Genomic DNA, 13,835 nt, shown 5'->3' on the forward strand with positions numbered 1-13,835 from the left:
GTGTCTGCAAGAAACAGAAATCCTGTACTTATTTGGTGAGTTGTAAGCGGGTATAGCCATGAAAATCAGGATAGAGGGTCATCAAACTTAAAAAACAAGCAAATACAGAACTACAATATATTTGCAATGCCACTCACAGCTGGAGCTGCCTGCAGCTTTTATCCCTCTCTTTGAAAGCACTGGGCCCTGGTATTGCTTCTGTTCTACCGTCTCCCCACTTCCCAGCAAGTCTTTATTCTATTTTTTGACAAATAGTTGTCTATTTTAAATTGTAAAGGAACTTTATGGCCACCCTGTATTGGTTTCCCATGATCTGGTGATAAAAAGTTTCCTTTCAAAATAGTTTCTTAGATTAAAAAAGCAAGCAGATTTTTAAAACACATATTAAGGCTGGGTGCAGTGGCTCATACCTGTATTCCTAGCACTCTGGGAGGCCGAGGCGGGTGGATTGCCTGAGCTCACAGGTCGAGACTAGCCTGAGCAAGATCAAGACCTTGTCTCTTGGGCGGCGCCTGTGGCTCAATGAGTAGGGCACTGGCCCCAAACCAAGGGTGGCGGGTTCAAACCCAGCCCTGGCAAAACTGCAACAAAAAAATAGCCGGGCATTGTGGCAGGCGCCTGTAGTCCCAGCTGCTCGGGAGGCTGAGGCAGGAGAACCCCACGTAGGCACAAGAGCTGGAGGTTACTGTGAGCTGTGTGACATCATGGCACTCTACCAAGGGCGGTACAGTGAGACTCTGTCTCTAAAAAAAAAAAAAAAGACGCTGTCTCTAAAAGTAGCCAGTTGTTGTAGTTGGCACCTGTAATCAATCCCAGCTACTTGGGAGGCTGAGGCAAGAGAATCGCTTAAGCCCAAGAGTTTGAGGTTGCTATTTAGCTGTGATGCCATGGCACTCTACTGGGGTCAACAGAGTAACACTCTGTCTCAAAAAAAATAAATAAATAAAAGACATACTAATTATGTAATAGAATGAGTGACACTAAATATGCCAAAAATTAAGTCTATGGTACATGAATGAATCTTTTTTTTTTTTTAGTTTCAAGCTGTCACCCTGTAGAGTGCGTGGCGTCATAGCTCATAGCAACCTCTGACTCTTGGGCTCAAGCAATCCTCTTGTCTCAGTTTTTCTATTTTTAGTAGAGACAAGGTCTTGCCTTTTGCTCAGTCTGGACTCAGACTCGTGAGCTCAAGCAATCCACCCGTCTCAAAGTGCTAGGATTATAGGCATGAGCCACCTCGCCCAGCTGAATGAATGGCTTCTAGAAAACAACTGTTCTTTATCCCATTAAAGAATCTGGCTTTTTTTTATTTTTTATATTTTGAGATTTTATTAAAAATCTGTTCCACAGTGGCAGTCCCCCAGTGTGGATACACTGTGCCTGGTGCAGGGATCCAGGAGCCCAGGCTTCAATGTCCACTTCCCCATTTTACTCACCTCTCTCCCCAAGGGTCTCTGCCAAGTGAGAAGACAAGAGGAAAGAGGTCAGGGTACCTGTGAGGTCAGCTCGGATGTTAATAGCTCACACTCTAGCAAGAGGAACTTCGTCTCAATCATTTCCTCCTTTGCCTTCAGCCATGCTGAGTCCCCAGTCCTTGCTGGGCATACCTCTTCATTCTCAGGGAGCTTGTCAGCAGTTTCTCCCTTCCCACTGAGCTCTCCCCTTCATTCCCCAAGACCACTTCTGCCCAGACTGAAGAGGGGATTAGACAAGTCCTGAGAATGAGGAAACTTAGTCAAAGACGTGAAAGATGAGATAAAACTTTTTGATTAGGGGTGATTCCAAAGGAAGGGCGGACTGACCCAGCTGAGGCTCGCCAGCTGCAGTGAGTCCCTGCACTGGTGTGATGCCTCGGCATCCGCTGGGAGTGGAAGCTGGACTTTCTCACCGCAGAAGCAGGGCTTAGTCATTCTTGGCACAGTTTCCAGTTCTCCAGTTCTTCAGTGTGGTCGATGCAGGTATCTGTCTGACACAACCACCTCCTGGTGACCACCTTCCTTGGGGACAACCAGATACAACCTGCTTGAGCCCCCTACAGGCCCTCCCCCCTCTCCACTACCCCACATGGGTTGCACAGATATGCCACAGAGACCCCCCTCGGCTTCAACACGGAACTTGGGCTTGCTCGCTGTAAACCTACCACGGGAAACCTGCCTGTGTAAGGTCCTGACTCCAGTAAAGGCTGTGGCCCCCAGCTCTGGTTGGGTGTGTGCCGCAGTCAGCTCCACCCTTCCCGCTGGCCCTGCAGGGCCTGTGCTTCTCTGCAGAGGTGAACTGCTGGTGCGATTTCCTGAGTCTTCTCAGAAGCGTCTTCTGCATCTCACATGACCGACGCACGTGAACGGAACTGCTTTCTTGGTCAGGGCTCTCCTGGAGAGTGGATATCTTCGTAGGAATAAACCGCACGCAAGTCCCAAGATGTCACTAGAACACCTGCCAGTATAAACACATTTCCTGTGAGAGGGACCCCGGTCACAGGTCAGATGTGTAGGCATTAGCAGGCCACCAGGATAAAGAGGCATCCCAAGAAAGATACACTGTGAACGTTCACAAATAAATCCTCCGATCCCAGCTATGGCTGGGCTGGATTTTATAGTCAATCTCCTAAGAGAGACTTCAAGACCAAACGAGGGGGAAAAACAGTTATTCTATTTTTTTATATTATTCTCTCCCTTTTTTCTCCCTCTTTCTGTCATAGACTCATAGTCACATAGACGTTTATAGAAACGCACACATTCTTACATGTATACGCATGTTCACGCACAAATATGCACACACATACAAGTTTACACACACGATGCACACCAATCTACACTCACTTTCACGTAGTTGCAGGCACACACACTCACACGTATCTACACACATTCTCCCAGACACCTAACTCACACGCTGACGCAGACACACACCCCAGAAGTACATCCTCACACTTGTACAGGCACAGACTCACCTACACATGCATCCTCACAAACTCACACACACACATTCCTGTTAAACTCTCCTCCCTATTAAAAAAAAAAAAAAAAGAGTACTCTTGCTCTTAGACATCAAGAAATGGTATCTTCACAGCCACAGAAATCCCCTAAAATATTACCTTACTTGGTATCACAAGTGGCCAACTAAATCAAAATGCAGGGACAGCCAACTCCAGGGGGCAAAAGACAGCAGTCTGGGTCCGAATTGATTGTACTCATCTCTTCTTTCCAAATGACTAAATTTTTTTTTTTTTAGACGGAGTTTCATTATGTCGCCCTGGGTAGAGTGCCATAGTGTCACAGTTCACAGCAACCTCAAACTCTTGGGCTTAAGCGATTCTCTTGCCTCGGCCTCCTAAGTAGCTGGGACTACAGGCGCCCGCCACAACACCCGGCTGTTTTTTGGTTGTAGTTATCACTGTTGTTCGGCAGGCCCAGGCTGGATTTGAATCTGCCAGCTCCAGTGTATGTGGCTGGTGCCCTAGCCACTGAGCTACAGGCACCAAGCCACCAAATTTTTGTAGTCTCCTAAAAATACTTGAATTGTTACAAAGTCAAACACCAAACTTTTTATTTCAGCTTTATAAATCTCAAATATGATCTTTATCCCAGGTAGTAGAAGCTGAGTTCACTAAAAACACATGATATCTTTTTTTTTTAACACATGATATCTTAATTAGATGACCGAGCTAAGTGCACATTCTAGGTTGGAGGTGGTGAGTGAGCAGACAGGTGGTGGTAGGTGGATTAATTTCCCCAAGTCCTGCAGCTGGTGGTGATTTATCTTAGAAATCTGCATCTTTAATTAAATATGAACAGCATCTGATTTATCATGTGCTTAACGAGATGTAACCAAAGGATCACCCTACTCAAAGAGACCTAACACTCCTGTGAACTAAATCAGCAGTAAGTCTGTGTCACTGGGCAGACACAACAGGCGTCACCTTCTTACTCCCTAAAGACTTCCATTTCATTTAGTTGCTCTTTAGAGCTGCACCTGTGCTGTTTGACTGTGCCCTCTTGGGTTTTTCAGAAGGATGCCATCAAAGCTAACAGACCCGAAGCAAACCTCGGTTGCTATTACAGAACTGATGAGCCTGGGGGGTGTCTCTTTCCATGAGCTGATCTGCGTGGTGGGGGAAGTTGGGGGGGGGGCAGAGAAATTAGTGGAGCAGAGGAATGAAAGGGAAAGGCAGTTTTGCTCCCGCCCATCTCCTCCCTTTGGCTGGCTCTGCCCGCTGTGCAGGCCAATAGATTAGATTTGTTCTCCTGCGGAGAGAGGGGTTAGGACAGAAAGCAAAAAGAGCAGCCTTAATGTAAGTCCAGCTGAGATTCTGGGCACGGCTGTGATGGAGGCAACCGAGCAAAGCCAAGTTGGGGGCGAGTGGTCATTGCCTCTGTTTCAGTGCCAAAACATAGCGGCAGGGTGCAGCAGGGTCTGCTAGCCACAAGGCACAGCTGTAATGATGCCTCACCAGGCACAGTGACCGAGGACCTCATCTCAAGAGGACCACCAGCAGTGACAGCAGAGGTCAGTTAGCCCCCCTCGAGGGCTTGTGTGCTACGGGCTTCCCTAAGGAGATCAAGCAATAGGGCTTGGGGAGACTCATCCGAGTAGCAGTGACCCCCTAGAGACTCACAGAAATACTTGGAATAGCTGGCAGGCTGAAATCCTGTGTTCCAGGAGAGGCTTCACTCTTAACGTCAATGCTACTTTTTTTGTTCTATCAGACAAATGAAATCTGAAGACATTCAGATACACACACTCCACAATTAGTATGTAAAGTATCCTTACCCTTGCATGCTAAGACCAGCTAGCTGGCTCCTGGGAACTCAGCTAGATGACATGCCCCAGGCTTCCTTACGATCAGGTGTGTCTATGTGACAGAGACCTAGCAAATGGAATGTAAGCAGGAAAAATGTGAGCTACTTCCAGGCCAGGCTTATAATAATGGCCCGCTTGCTATCATCCCTCGGCTGGATGGAGAGAATGCCAAGGGCCTTGAGGAGGTCAGAGCCACAAGGTGGAGACAGCCTAGAAACTGAATGTTCTGCATGGAAAGCCTTCACACCACAAATGCCCACACTGATGGAACCCAAGCAAAAAAGTTCTTATTGTACCAAGCCACTGAAATTTGGGGATTGTTTGTTATAAAAACTCTTGTTGCTTACCTTAACTGTTATACCAGAAAAGCATTACTGTCCCCAATCTATAAGTGCAGAAATCGAAACTCACTAGGGTTCCATCAGTGGTTCTCAACTGGGACTAATTTTGCTTCCCAGGGGACATTTGGCAATGTTTGGAGACATTTCTGTTTGTCACATCTAAGGAGGAAGTTAGAGACCACGGATGCTGCTGAACATCCTCCTCTGCGGGACAGCCTCCTGCAACCAAGAATCATCCACCCAAAATGTTGATAAGTTGAGAGACCCAGCAGGATTAATGGTTCAGTCATTTGTCTAAGGTCTCTGGGCTGGATCTAGCAGGTGGGTTCTAACCTCAGTCCTTTCTCTGTATCAAGTTTTCTTCACCTGGAAACATGAGCTTCCATGTGATGGTGCCCACACCCCCCATCATGTCTTCACACAACTGGGGGTGGGGGAGAAGTCCCCTCCTGGACAAAAAAGAATCAAATTGAGGAATAATAAATGCATGTATATACATAGTTTGATAATTTTAATGGAAAAGCGACACTGGTATTTTCTACTGACTCAACAGGGACCAGAATACTGCATGAAAATATGTAAACATATTTGCAGTTCTAACCAGTTGTCAAGCCTTAGAAACCTCATTGAGGGTGAAGGTATTTCACTGCTAGGGTCTTTGCAGCCTTCTACATGATCAAAACAAAAAGCCAGGCTTGTGTTTTCTGCATCTAAAGATAATCCATGTTTGTGATTTTTTTTTTAAAGACACTAATAGAAAAATAGAAAACAAAAAGTATTTCCTAAATTATATCTTCCTGAAGAAGTCATGGTAAGTAAATTCACTCATATTCTTCTTTACTTGTTTCTGTGCATATCTTAACATTTCTGTATTTTTTAATTAAGATACCACATACACATACACGTATGTTTGTGTGTGTGTATATAGCAGAGATGACAAGAGTAAATCTGTGCTCTCCTCTTCCTCCTGAGAACACGTCTAGAATTCATTTCCCTGCCTTGCAATTAGATGTGGTCACATGACCAAATCTAGCCTATGGAACACAAATACAGGAGATGAGCCTAGGCCTGGCCATGAAAACCTCCTGTACACGCTGCTGCGAGCTCTTTCCTCTTTCTAGCTGGCTGGAACGGAGGCGGCCCTATGTTGGAGATGACTGAGCTTCCTTTAGCCTGCGCCCTGCAGGACCACTTGAACAGGAATCTGCCCCAAGAACCTGTTCACCAGCTCTGGATTGTTGCATGAATAAAAAATCTACTGCATGTATGTGGGACATGTTTGCAACCCGAGCTAGAATATTGCTCTGCAACTTACTTCTTTCACATCAAAATACACCTGGGACATTTTTCCATGTCAGTACCTGTACTGTATTTCTTATAAGGTATAGTTTTCCCCCTGCAATTTAACTTTTCTGAAATTATGAGCTATCTCATATTTGAGAAGTACAGTTCCCCATTTTCATTAATGGTTGCGGCATCCCAGAAGTAAAACAATACTACGAATCTTACTTTTTAGGGGCTTTAAAAAATACTATGAATTTATTGTTGCTTTTAAAAATCAAAATGGAGGCTCAGTGTCTGTAGCTCAGCGGCTAGGGCTCCAGCCACGTACACTGGAGCTGGTAGGTTCGAACCCAGCCCGGCCTGCCAAACAACAATGACAACTACAACCAAAAAATAGGTGGCCATTGTGGTGGGCGCCTGTAGTCCCTGTTACTTCGGAGGCTGAGTCAAGAGATTCTCTTAAGCCCAAGAGTTTGAGGTTGCTGTGAGCTGTAACACCACAGCACTCTATCCAGGGCGACATAGTGAGACTCTGTCTCAAAAAAAAAAAAAAATCAAAATGGAACCTCCAGATTATAAAAGAAAAGGAGATGTTTCCAATGTAACACAAATGTCCAGACAGGACAGCATTTCACTTGCATAGCGGGTGAAGGAGTTGCGCTAAATGCGCTAAACAGCCACAATCCAAAGTGCTGGAGCTACACAACTCCCTGAGCCCTCCAATCTGAGTAAGCAGGGAAGTACTGGTATACACAAGCCAATTGTAGCCAGGTTTAATCTTGTGAACTACTCAGAATATATAAACCATTTATAATATTGGGGAACATATTGTCACAGGAGGACCATCGCACAAAATTAACTTGGAAAAATGTCGGAAAGCATTTCTGAGAATTTAAGTGACAAGACATAAAACAGAGATGTAAAATCCGCCATTTGGGTGCATCACTTACAAAGAGATCAAGAATTCCTTTTTTTCTATGGTTTAATAAAAATAAATAAATATAAAAAAATAAATAAATAAATATATCAAAATAATTCCCTATTGACTATCTAGTTTTCTATTATATGTTCGTGGGAAAATTAGACTTCTTCTAAACTGGCTTTTATAAATAAAACCATAAAACATTTAAAAAAAAGAATTCCTTTTTTTAAGGCTGTATTTTATTCATGTTTAGGAAGAGCTACCTGCTCAGCGTCTGTGGCTCAAGCGGCTAAGGCGCCAGCCACATGCACCTGAGCTGGCGGGTTCGGATCCAGCCCGGGCCCACCAAACAACAATGATGGCTGCAACCAAAAAATAGCCAGCGTTGTGGCGGGCGCCTGTAGTCCCAGCTACTTGGGAGGCGGAGACAGGAGACTCGCGTGAGCCCAGGAGTTTGAGGTTGCTGTGAGCTATGATGCCATGGCACTCTAACCAGGACAACAGCTTGAGGCTCTGTCTCAAAAAAAAAAAAAAAAAATGGGAGAAGCTACCATATTTTTGCCTTCTTATTTCCTGACAAACTTTCCATGTTTAGTAAGCTTTTGTAAATTGCAAGCACATTTGGTATCATATGACAAATGGAATATTGGACCTAGATTTATGGGTAAGAAAGTAACTTACCTCTCTCCTTAAAGGCTTTAGAAATATTATGCATTTGGGCAGCGCGTGTGGCTTAGTGAATAGGGTGCCAGCCCCATCTACTGAGGGTGGTGGGTTCAAACCTGGCCCTGGCCAAACTGCAGCAAAAAATAGCCGGGTGTTGTGGCAGGCGCCTGTAGTCCCAGCTACTTGGGAGGCTTGAGGCAAGAGAATCACCTTAGTCTAGGAACTGGAGGTTGCTGTGAGCTGTGTGACACCACGGCACTCTACCGAGGGTGATAAAGTGAGACTCTGTTTCTACAAAAAAAAAAAAAAGAAAGAAATATTATGCATTTAAGAAAGGCTTTTTTTATTTTTTGCAGGATGAGCACCCATAAAACATTAAATATGAAAAAAAGCAAAATGCACTGAAATAAAACTTGACATCATAAAATCAATTTTTCTTATAAAATACATTTGCCATTTTCTCTGTAAAGCAAGAGAGCTTTGTGGCCACTATACAACTGTTTTACTTCTTTTGATGGTTTCTAAGGTCTTTGAACTCCCCCAAATTATTCTCTCTGAAATTTGTTCTCTTTGGCAGAGCAGAATTATTTTTTCACGGAAAGAATTGGTGGTTTAAAAATACCTTTCTTAGGTATAGAATAAAATATTCATCAAACTCTGCCTCCCGATGTACCAACATCTATTTATGAAAACCTGCTATCAAAAGTCTAATGGTGACAAAAATGTTCCCAGGTGATAGCAAAAATAGTATAAATTATTTATATTATGATTTTTATATTTCTAGTCCAACTTTTAAACATTCTACAACTCTTTATATAGACAATGACCTTTTGGGGTTTTCTTCTTTCTCAGTCCCCAGCTATGCCCTGAACACACAGTATCTAAGAACTCATGAGTATTTAACTAGAATTCACCAGGAAGGGTAGTTCAGGATGTAGCTTACAAGATTTGATAGAATCAATTCCAGATGTTCTCCACCCAATGTCATTTCTGCCAAATGAAGAAACTATAGGCACTTTTGAAGAAGATGAGATTTGTAAAGTTGGCTAAGCCAACATCTTCCAAGTATGAGAGATGGCTGGCAACTCCCTATTAATAGGCATATTTTATACCCTTGAATCATGTGGTTTCTCTACTGATGAGTAATGAAAGCCATTTGGTTTTTCTGTCCAAGTAATAAAAAGTGTTGTTCAAGGAAACTAGTTTTATTTAAAGCTCTAAGATTGTTGGGTTTGGGGTTTTTTATTTTTTTTTTGCTTAAAAAAATAAAGTCAGCATTAAAAGACTATTCTTTCTTTACTATAAAAAGGAGAAAACTACTTAATCTTTCAGAGTCCTCTATGGAACTTGTATTCGTGCAAATAAGATATTTGCATCCCTATACCAATGTCTGGCTTGTTTTTTGAATTTTTTATTTCATTTATTCAGCAAACATTTAGATAGAGTGTCTACTTTGGGTTAAGATGAAGGAGGGGTGGCCACCTGTCACTGTCGGCCAGATGCAGAGACAGGGACTAGAGTCACCAAAATTTATTTGACAGGAGGCCAGCAATTCTGGAGAACAGCGAGAGTAGTCTCTCCAAGACTATTCTGCCTCGGTTACAATTCTGATCATTTTTATAATGGCAATACCAGGAAACAAACCTAGAAAATGTTAGCTTTATCCGATAGACAACAACATCAAAAGTAATCTTCACTCTAATGATGCGAAATGTTTAACAACATAAAGGTGATTTTCACTTTAACAAAATATCTGAGAGAATCATCAAAGGAAACATCATAGCATCAAAGTAAGCTGTACTCTACCGATATCACAACACCTATTGTCCATGTGTGACTTCTTCCGCGGAGTCTCTCGAGACAAACATCCTCACAATCATGGTGAAACCTTAACAAGTTAATCATGGGAAGTGTATATGTATGTGAGCTGAGCAGATGAGGTCAGCTGTGCTGCCTCAGCTGAGCTTCTCAGACTCCATCCCGCAGACCGCTCTGGTGGCTTCATTTGTGCTAAGCACTATTCCGCCCCATTCTAAGCACTTTTCACTTATGAACTCCACTAATCCTCACAATACTCATATAAGATTTTCCTGCTAATTTCTTCTTTCCCCCAAATTCTAAGTAACAGTGATGTATTGCTGTGGAAAAGACTAATATTTCAATTTAAGTCTTTTTTTCCTTTAGGATGATCCTAAGCAGGTATAAATGAAGAAAAATAGAGTACATTTTAAAAATATGATTTGGGAGGCGGCGCCTGTGGCTCAGTGCGTAAGGTGCCAGCCCCATATACTGAGGGTGACGGGTTCAAACCCGGCCCTGGCCAAACCGCAAAAAAAAAAAAAAAAAAAACAGCCAGGCACTGTGGCAGGTGCCTGTAGTCCCAGCTACTCGGGAGGCTGAGGCAAGAGAATCGCCTAAGCCCTGGAGTTGGAGGTTGCTATGAGCTGAGACGCCACAGCGCTCTACCGAGGTTGATAAAGTAAGACTCTGTCTCTACAAAATATATATATGATTTAGAGATCAATATCAGTAGAGAAATAACAGACAGAAAAGTATCCCCCCAAAAAGTAAATATTTAACTTTGATTTTTTTTTTTCTTTTAAGAGATAGAGTCTCACTTTATCACCCTCAGTAGAGTGCTGTGCCATCACAGCTCACAGCAACCTCTAATTCCTGGGCTTAGGTGATTCTCTTACCTCAGCCTCCTGAGTAGCTGGGACTACAGGTGCCCACCACAACGCCCGGCTATTTTTTGTTGTTGTTGTTGCAGTTTGGCCAGGGCTGGGTTTGAACCCACCATCCTCAGTATATGGGGCCAGAGCCTTACCCACTGAGACACAGGTCCCGCCCAATATTTAACTTTGACAGAGTTTATAGTTTGAGAAATTTATATCAAACAAGCTAACTTCCAACCATATAAGCTAACCAGATAAATTTTTGTATCAAAAATTCAAGCTGGAAGCCGTGGCTCACAACTATGATCCCAGCACTCTGGGAGGCCAAGGCAGCTGGATTGCCTGAGCTCAGGAGTTCAAGACCAGCAAGAGCAAGATCCCATCTGTAAAATTAGTGGGGCATTGTGGCAGGCACCTGTAGTCCCCACTACTTGCGAGGCTGAGGCAAGAGAATTGCTTGAGCCCAAGAGTTTGAGGTTCCTGTGAGCTGTGATGCTACAGCACTCTACTGAGGGTAACAAAGGAAGATTCAGTCTCAAAAAAAAAAAAAAATTCAGAACTTTTGTCACAAATATACTATAAAGTACAATGATACAGATTGTATTCTAGAGTCAATAGTGTAGTTAATACAGTTTTCACAATGCTTATTGAAGCGTTTAGAGAAAACGTCATCACATAATAGAATACTGCCCTGAATGAGAGAAGACCAAGGTTCTAGTTTTATCTCTCTGTTCCTAAATGTGTCTGGAGCTGTGTCACTTAAACACAGAGAGAGCGAATGCTACTTTCCTTAAAAAGAAATTGAGCGTTGGCCAGAAGAATCCCCACAGTCTCTCCAGTGTGATCCTCATCTTACCACTCATCTCGGGCATCAGCACAGCACTCCCCAGACTCTGATTCAGGAAATGCTAGATTTACACAAAAATCAACCCCTCCAGATACAACGGGAAATGCTTCACGTTGCGTGGTCCTCTTGGAGAGGCAGATGCAGGAGACTCGGAAACGCTGCAGTAAATGAACTTGTGTGATTTCGGGGGTTTTGTTTAGTTGGTTGGTTGGTGTGTTGTTGTGTTGTTTTGTTTCGTTTTGTTTTGAGAAAGAGTCTAACTCTGTCGCCTTGGGTAGAGTGCCGTAGCATCATAGCTCACAGACACTCAAACTCCTGATCTTTGGGCCTCAGCCTCCCAGGTAGCTGGGACTACAGGCACCCACCACAATGCCCAGCTAGCTTTTCTATTTTTAGTAAAGGCAGAGTGTCACTTTGCTCAGCATGGTCTTGAACTCCTGAGCTCAAGCAATCCAACCATTTCACCCTCCCATACTGCTATAATTACAGGCCTTAGCCACTACATATGGCATTTTGGTTATTATTTTTTATTTATAGTATCAGAATTTTCTCAATAAAAAATAAAATGATGATTGCCTGAACTCAACGGGTTCAGATCAGCCTGACCAAGAGCAAGACCCTGTCTCTAAAAATAGCTGGGCATTGTGCTGGGCACCTGTAGTCCCAGCTACTCGGGAGGCTGAGGCTAGAGAATCGCTTGAGCCCAAGAGTTTGAGGTTGCTGTGAGCTGTGATACCACAGCACTCTACCAAGGGCCACAAAGTGAAACTCTCAAAAAAAAAAAAAAAGAATGAGAAGCCTCTTTCTATTCCTCAGGGGAATAGAAAGTCACCCTCCCATTGCTGTGAGCTGTGACACCATGGCACTCTAAGGGCGACATAGTGAGACTCTGTCTCAAAAAGAAAAAGTCGTCCTTCCTTCCCAACATTCCCAGAAAGGGAGCATCCACATCCACGCCACATAGCTTCCTACCAGCTTCTTCCGGTTAGCTTTAGTGGCTTTTTATGGACAACCCATGATCACCACACACTTGAGAAAAGCATTCAGTAAGAGCAAAAAGAAACTGGAAAAAGAGAAATAGTAGAAAATGTCAGCAATCATAATATTCTCAGAAAAGATGTGGAATTTTGTTCCAAAATTCAGGAACAGAATGTCCTGGGAAAAAAAAATCAGTAAGAAAAAAAAAAACTTCTTGAGAACTAAGATATTTATTACCTGAAACAAAGATAACCTAAGAGTTAGCAATAAATTACTCAAGCAAGGCTCAGCTCCTATAGCTCAGTATGTGACACCAGCCACATACACCAAGGCTGACAGGTTCCAGCCAGGCCCAGGCCTGCTCAACAACAATGACAACTGCAGCCATAAATAGCCAGACATTGTGGCGGGTGCCTGTAGTCCCAGCTACTGGGGTGGAAGAGGCAAGAGAATCACTTAAGCCCAAGAATTTGAGGTTGCTGTGAGCTGTGACACCACAGCACTCTACCAAGGGTGACATAGTGAGACTCTGTCTCAAAAAAGAAAAAGTTACTCAAGCCAATATCCCAGCCTGGAGTGGGGATATTGTGGCCTTCCAGATCCTTGAGTGTGGCTTTTTGATTGAATCCTAATTTAATAGAACAAATTATTTTAATAAAGGGATCTGTGAGATTCAGATTCAGTCAAAGGGCATCTCACTTGGGCATCTGACGGGTCTACAAGTGGCCTTCAGGCTGCAAGTTCCCCATCTAACACTAATCAAAGAAATGTTGAGTTCACAGGTAGGAAAGCTATCTTGGTAGAAGAATAGGGAAAAAACCTCTTCCTTTGAGGAACAATAGTTATAAAGGAAACCACAGCGCCCTCTCCTCTGATTCTCCCAAGAGAGAGAAGGATCACCAGTGGCAGATGGCAACCAGGAGCCGGGCATACCCGGGAGAGGATGCTGCCCCTCCTCCTCCTGGTTCCCAGTGCTCGGGACATTCAGAGAAACTTCTCCTATAACAAACTACAGAAGTGATCCCTGAAAATATAGTCTTTAATTTCATTAGGTAATAATTGTAATAGATGTTTTTCCATTTGCCATGACGGAAAGAAACCAGAAGCAAAAAAACCACATACTTGAATGGTTCCAAACATAAGACACATCCAGAAAAGAGGAGTGCCCAGAGGTCGAATGGAGAACATCTCACACCAGGATGAGAACAGGGAGTGACTTCAAATAACATGAAGTCTGGGGGGCAGATGGGAGGCCGAGGCAGGTAGATTGCTTGAGATCAGGAGTTCCAGATCAGCCTGAGCAAGACTGAGACCTCATCTCTACT

At 43.5% G+C, this 13,835-nt stretch overlaps 1 pseudogene; it reads right to left on the reverse strand.

Moving 5' to 3' along the window:
• Positions 1-13,363: 13,363 nt before the first annotated feature.
• Positions 13,364-13,550, reverse strand: LOC128586844 (uncharacterized; annotated as a pseudogene).
• Between the last annotated feature and the right edge of the window lie 285 nt (positions 13,551-13,835).

The sequence above is a fragment of the Nycticebus coucang genome, chromosome 5 (genome assembly GCF_027406575.1).
Source record: "Nycticebus coucang isolate mNycCou1 chromosome 5, mNycCou1.pri, whole genome shotgun sequence".
NCBI classification, from domain to species: domain Eukaryota; kingdom Metazoa; phylum Chordata; class Mammalia; order Primates; family Lorisidae; genus Nycticebus; species Nycticebus coucang.